The following is a 7582-nucleotide window of genomic DNA, read 5'->3' as shown; positions in this document are numbered from 1 at the left end:
GAGGCAACCTCAAACTCTGCCTTAAAGTAGGGTTTTGCCTTCAGGCATGGCAAAGGCATTTTGCTACCTTCAGGTAGAGTTTAAAGTAGAGTTTTGCCTTCGGGTATGGCAAAGGCAGAGTTTTGCCTTATACCTAAACGCAAAACTCTACCTCAAGATAGAGGTTTGTATTAAGGCAATTTTTTTTTTTATTCAGTTGAAATTTTACAAAACTCTACCTTAAGGCCTAACTTTTGGCCGAATAGGCCTAATTTTGCTACGAAACTCTGCCTTGCAATTTTTTTTTTATTGTGCCGGGGTTTGAACCCAAGACCTTGGAGTATTAAGCGAAGGGAAAAAATTAAAGACCCCCAATTTGAGGGGAAAAAATTAAAGACCAGTGCCTTTGAAGGGCAATCGTGCAAATGACCCTATATAAGGGGAATGCCTCTAAGGGTGTTCACTGTTTGGCTAAAAAACAAATCAAACCGATTAAATAAATTGATAGTTGTCATTTGATTTGGTTATATTAAAAATAAAATGAAGAAAAAACTGAACCAAAATGCCTCTAAGGGTGTTCACTGTTTGGTTAAAAATCAAATCATGTTTGGTTAAAAATCAAATCAAACCGTAAATCGAACCAAGCCGATTAAATAAATTGATAGTTGTGTTGGTTTGGTTTTTGGTTTTGAAATTTAAAAAACCGATAATATTCATTTGGTTTGGTTTTATTAAAAATAAACCGAAGAAAAAACTGAACCAAACTGACAAAATAATATACACAATTTTTATAATTATACCAGTCTGCGAAAGTCCGTGCTCAAGATCAAGGTAGAAAACTCCATAATAGTTTAAATTAGAAAATAAATAATTTGATATTTTGTAAACCAACATAGCTTGAAGTATTTAAAACACTTTCAAACTGACTATAACAGTAGTCGACTTCTATTTTGCTTCTTCTCTTTGGCGATTCAAGAATTTTTCTATTATTTCTTAACTATGATTTCGATATAAAAGAATTTCTTTATTTCTTCACCACGAATTGTTGCATTGTTTTTACGAAAATATATCATATCACCGTAAAAGCCTCTGTTTAGCTAAATTAAAAAAGTTCAAGAGTAGAAAAGATAAATAATAAAATTAACTTTAATATAAATAATAAAATTAACTTTAAAAGTTACAAAAATATTTAAAAAGTTAAATGTTATTAAAAACAAATGTAAAGGTGAGATTGAGAAGCTGATTACTTAAAAGCACAGTTATATCTGTTTCTCTTTTGCCCCCCCCTCCCCCCCCCCCCCACACCCACTTAATTAAACAGATTGAATAAAATTTAAAAGTCCCTTTTCTTTTATTTCCAAAGATCTTAATATATTAATTCTTAAAAAGTGTTAATACCATAATGTACTCAAAGTTAGTGCACCCAAAAAACCTGAGATTCAACATAAAATCTAAAAAAGAAAAGTTATTAGAAGGACTTGGGGTTTCATATGCTCGATTAATAACAACCATGTTTTATGAATTATAAATTAATGTTTTCAAAATAATTATATAATTTGGTTCAAGTAAAAAACATCAAACTACATGTTACATTTATTCTTGTTGAGAAATTAATGAATTTACTTATAAATAAAATAAAATAAAAAATAAAAAATTTGACACTTTAAACTAATATTAATATATTCTAATTTTAGTTAAATCATACAAGATATAAAAAATAACTACTTTTCATATTTTTCGACTTTCTTTTTCCTTTCAAAAAATGCATGTAAGATATTTCTTCCTTTTGTTTAGTCTAAGTGGAATATTATTTTGTAAAATTTACATGACAATAATATTATAATTATGCTATAAGTCCCAAGTAGTTAGAGTCTACTAAATTAAAAAAATTAAATCATGTCTCAATGCAACGACGTACCTCATAATTTTGTTCCTTCCCGCTTTTGTTAAGGATCGATTTTGAAATTTATTTTCTATTATACAAAATTATGTTAAAATATTGTACTTAAATTTATATTTTTAAAATAAAATGATTATTAAGATATAAGATCAGGATAATTCTAACTGTAATCTTAGAATGTACAAAATGAAAATATCATCCACAAAGTACTTTCTAATACCAAATGAGTTCTTCAAAGTTATTATTTTATTACCTTTGTGCATAATTATTTTTATTAGATGACATCATCACCATTCACCCTTTGTTTAAGCATTTTAAAGGGTCTCAAACTTTGCTAAATTTACTAAATTGAATGTGGCAAACTAAGTAATAAAGAAATAAAGTAGGGCTAAATATATGACATAGTAAAAAGTTATGGTACATTCAAAAAGTTGAACTAAGGGGCCATATATTATCAAAAAAAGGTTTGAATTTTTTTTATTCATTGAAGACATACTTGGTATATGTTGCAATAAATATCAAATATAAGGGAATTTTGTAAAAGCAAATCCTTTTGGTTAACAAACTCCACAACCAAATAGTTCAAATGGAACCAAGGACGACAAAATCTTTTCATTGCCACTTATTACTTATAGTAATGTACACAATATATTACATTTTTATAAAGAATTTTAAATACATTGTTTACTTTTTCGTCAAAAGTTTTTTAATTTCTATTAGCATGAACTTTACACATTAAGCCCATTTCTTAAAAGAATCCATGAATTCTAACTCATTTATTCAAAGAAACAACTATGAACTTTATTCACTTGATTAAATCTTATAGATCTTAAGACATTTTCTTCCTAATCCATGAAATTATAGCTCCCATAGTAAAAGGTAGTAACGAATTAATTATAAGTTGGAAAATGATGGAAAAGTCTTCCCTAATCGTAGGAAAAAAAGTAAATGAGAGAAATATCATTAAAAATCGAAAAATTGAGCTAAACCGAACCAAACCGACAACAACAAAATTAATGGATATGTATTATATTTGGTTTAGTTTGGTTTGGTTTTAATAGTTAAAACTCCGATAAAATTGATTTGATTTTGGTTTTAACCAAAAACCGACCCATGAACACCCTGCCTCTAATGACACAAAATACTGCAATAAAATACCATATCAACTTATCAAATAATTTTATGAGATAAAGATATAATAGTTAATCATTAATATACATAAAATATGTGTATAAGTACATATAGCACATCTATTCATTTAAAATAAACATTGATGTAAGTTCTTACCAAATATTGCTCCTTCAATTTAAAGTCAAATCGAGCTTTAATACGTCAAAATTAATATAAAAGACAAGTTCAAGACTATCCGGAGATAATGCTCCATTTTTAATATTTTTGTAGTACTATGTAATTTTTATTTGCTTGCAATTTTATATTTTTCTCAATGGGAATAATATTCACGATACGTTTTTATCAAAAAAACAAAAAAAATCAAAATACTTCATATTATGCGATTCCTTTTTTCAAATTTTTATTAAGTTTTCTTTTTTGCTATACAAAAATTAGTAAATTTAACATTTTCAGAATCAATAATTTCAATTATGCAGTAGTAATTGTAAAATCATACAATTTGAACAATGGAGGAGATGAGTTATACTGTGTATCGGCTTAATAAATGCGACAACCTTTTCAATTACATGAGGAGCTTTTAGAATTGAAATTATTAAGTTAACGTATTAATTTCTTGGTAAATTGTTTAAAATGTCTCGATCGATACATATAAGCTAACATCTATAACTTTTTTTGCACTAAATTTCAACCGAAAAAAATCAATTATCATATAAAGTATATGCTCGCACAAAATTAATCCCAAAGAAGTTTTATAATTGAAGTGAAAATAAAATACGGACAAAGGCTAGCACTTGGATACTCTTAGGGGTCGTTTGGTGCATGGTATAAGCTGGGATATCCCAGCACTAATTTTTTATACTATATTTGGTAGAAGGTATAAATTTATCCTGGGATAAATTTATCTTTATTAAACAAGTATAAAATGCATCCAACCCAAGAGATGGGATATCCCTTCTTATCCCACTTATACCGGAATTATTTTATACCATCTAAAAGATGCAGATAAAATAATCCCAATAGATGGGATAAAAGTCCCGGATATAATCCCGGATAATTTGACCACCTACCAAACGAACCCTTAAGGGATCGTTTGGTAGGTAGAATAAAATTATCCCGGGATTGTAATCCCTTTGATTAATTTATACCCTTCGGACAAGTGATAAGCATGGATATCCCATCTTATAAGTTGGAATGCATTTATACCTTGTTTACATAGCGTATAAATTTATCCCGCATAAATTTATACCTTCTACCAAATACTTAAGATAAAATTAATACGGTGATATCCCAGCTTATATCATGCACCAAACGACCCCTAATTCTTTACTCTAATTACACAATGAATTGAATAGTTAAATACCACAAAGTAATGTTTTTTTTTTCACAAATACTTACCAGGCACACAACAGTATAGACAAATGAAATAAATAGGCAAAACAAGAGATGAGGTCCACAGTGTACAAAAGCTAATTGAAGTTTTTTGGCTGACGCATGTAATGTAATAATAGAACATGGCGTGTTTTTTTGTCTGCAAAGGTCCATCTATAGTGCAATCTGGCACACTATCTGTAAAGCGCCAAAAATTTCAGAATTCCAATAATACCCTTGAGAGCTAGAAGCAGACATCATGTTGAACACCAGTCTGCTTGTAGCCACTTATTCCCGTTTGGCTATAAATACCAAAAACTTTTTCATTTTTTTGGAATTTTTAAAGTTGGAGTTGGAGTTAGAGCTGTGTTTGGCCATAGTTTTTAAAATTATAGTTTTTGGTGAAATGTAGTGTAAAAAAGTGAAAAAAGTTGAAATTTTTTGAAAAACAAGTTTTTATTTTTATTTTTAGTATGCCGGAATACAACTCCGGAAAAAAGTGAATAATTTTTATGGCCAAACAAAGTGAATAATTTTTATGGCCAAACGCCCACTAATAGTAGTAAAAAGGGTGGGAGTGTGAGACTATATGCTATACCAGGGTGAATATTATTATACTTCTAACTTATTAGTGCTCAGGTGCCAATTAAAGTGTCGTCATTTGCAGTTCACTTGAATTTAGTAATTTTGTGTGTGTATATATTAAGAGATTCACTATAAATGTCTATAAATATTTGATTATGAACTCATGTATTATATGTTAACTTAAATTATTATAAAATTCATAAACTTTAAATTTTGAATTTATTTTTGCCCTTCGTTGTCGGTGCCATTCAACACAGTAGAATTTAGAACTTAAATGAATGTCACTATCACATTGATTAATAATATAAAATCACTATTGTGGTCCATCCCGTAATGGTGGTTATCATTTTGCTTGATGGTCAGCATTTGCGGTTTGTTTTGTATTTTTCTAGGCACAAAATGTGTCCCCAAGGTCTCTAGAAAACGATTACATATACTAAGAAAGCCAGTGTTTGAGGCAGAAAAATCCTACGGCATGCATGTCTTCTTCGTGTTTTTATAGTTTTTGACACTCCACTCTTCCGGTATTCAGGGCAGAGCCAGAATTTTTACTAACTAAATTTAAAATCTAAAGAAATACACACATAAAGAAGTCAATAGAATTCAGGATTTAATATATACTATATATACCTAAACATTATTTTAACTTTATATATAAAGTTTAATATTTTTGAAAAGAAAGTTCGGATGAAACCCATACGTCCCTTAGCTCTGCCCCTAGCCGTGTGCATAAATTAAATGCTTGTGATAACCTAGGATTTTGGAACCTAATAACCTAGGATTTTGGAACCTATATCCATGTCTACTAAAGCTTATTTATGTAAGCTAACCGAATTATAAGCGCATAGAAATTGACAACTTTTCTGTAAGTTAAATTAGCCAAGTTTCTCAATCTAATAAAAACAACGCAAAAATTAGGGGCGTACAAAGTAAATCGATAAATCGCACCAAATCGATAAATTGAGTCAAATCGAGGAAAAAACTCAACCAAGTTTGGTTTGGAAATTTTAGTTGGTGTTGAAAAAAAAAAAAACCCATCATAATTGGTTTGGTTTGGTTTTAACTAAAAAAAGTCAAACCGAACCAAACCAATCCGACATTACATGTATTCAATTTTAAAAATATTTTATAATAAAAATATTTATTTATAATGTAATTTATAAATATTTCTTCAATTTTTTCTTAGTTTTTTTTTATCTATTATCATATTATTCAAGCTTGAATTTAGAATTTTGAATGTCAATAAGTTTTATATCCTATGGATGTTAGTAACTCAAATAAGGTCCAAACTAAAACCAACTCAACACTAATGCTCACAAAAGAAATTCAATTTACCACTAGGAATGACAATAATGTTAGATATTTATTCTTTAGTTTTGCATAATTGATTTAGAGAGTGAAAATACATAACTTAAGTTTTTTTTTTGTCACGTAATTAATACTTATTAGCCGTACTGATTTTGGCATGACTTAGTATTTTTAGATTATGGTCATTTTCTTTATGGCTTGTTAATTAGCAATATTTATTTTAACCGATTTTATTAGCTTTTGTTGAATATTTTAATACAATGTCATCATTCATCTCACATTTTGTGTTATTTTCTTAAGAAACACCTTAATTATATAGTTGTATCTTACTGGGACTAAAGAAATATTTGAAAAAAAAAACTTATATGTTTTGTATCAAGACTATTCCGGAAAAAACTCGAAAAATCCGAGAAAACCAAATAATCCGACGTTGAAAAACCCGAATTTTATTGGTTTGGTTTGGTGTATAAATTTAAAAACCCAACGCAATTGATTTGGTTTGGTGTTTAAAAAATTCGGACCAACCCGGTCCATGTACACCCCTAGCGCGCAACAACCAACACTTTTTCATGGACTAACAAAGACCAGATATTCTGTTTGGTACAGAACCTTTCCGAGAGATACTCCCTCGGTTCACTTTTACTTATTCAGTATTCTAAAAATAAAGTTTCACTTTTATTTGTCACTTTTAGCATATCAAGAGAAAACAATTTATTTTTTCCTGTTTTACCTATAGTGTTAATTACTCACTTCAAATCATTTTTCAAATCCAATAAAAGTATGCATCATTTAATATGAGTACATTGGTAAATTATGTAATCCATTTATTATTTCTTAAACAGCGTGAAAAGTCCAAAGTAAACAAGTAAAAGTGACAGAGGGAGTACATCTTAAATCACTCATAGTACACAAGACAATGACTACATAAATTAGCACCTCAGTCACATATGAAGTACCACAAAAAAAAAAAAAAAAAAAGAGAAGAGGAAATTGGTGGCCATGCATCAAGCAGAGTGAATTTGAAATAAAAGTGACATTATGAATTCACTGAACTTGGTCTAGATTCGCCACAATCAACACTGTCAATTTATTTTGGTCAAGGAGACGGTGACATTTGTAAACTCGGTTTTCTCTTTGGCCATGGAGTCAGAAAGAATTTCTTCATATTTTTGGAACACTAAATCCATCAGTTTTGGACTAAATTGGCTCACAAGTAAAGGCTCAGCCACAGCTCTCATGCACCTTGACACATTGTAGCCACCATTATTCTCATTATCAGAAGCATTCCAATGGACTCGTGATTCCAAACGA

This window comes from Lycium ferocissimum, chromosome 1 (genome assembly GCF_029784015.1).
Source record: "Lycium ferocissimum isolate CSIRO_LF1 chromosome 1, AGI_CSIRO_Lferr_CH_V1, whole genome shotgun sequence".
In the NCBI taxonomy this organism is placed as follows: domain Eukaryota; kingdom Viridiplantae; phylum Streptophyta; class Magnoliopsida; order Solanales; family Solanaceae; genus Lycium; species Lycium ferocissimum.
This window is presented reverse-complemented; position numbering follows the sequence as displayed.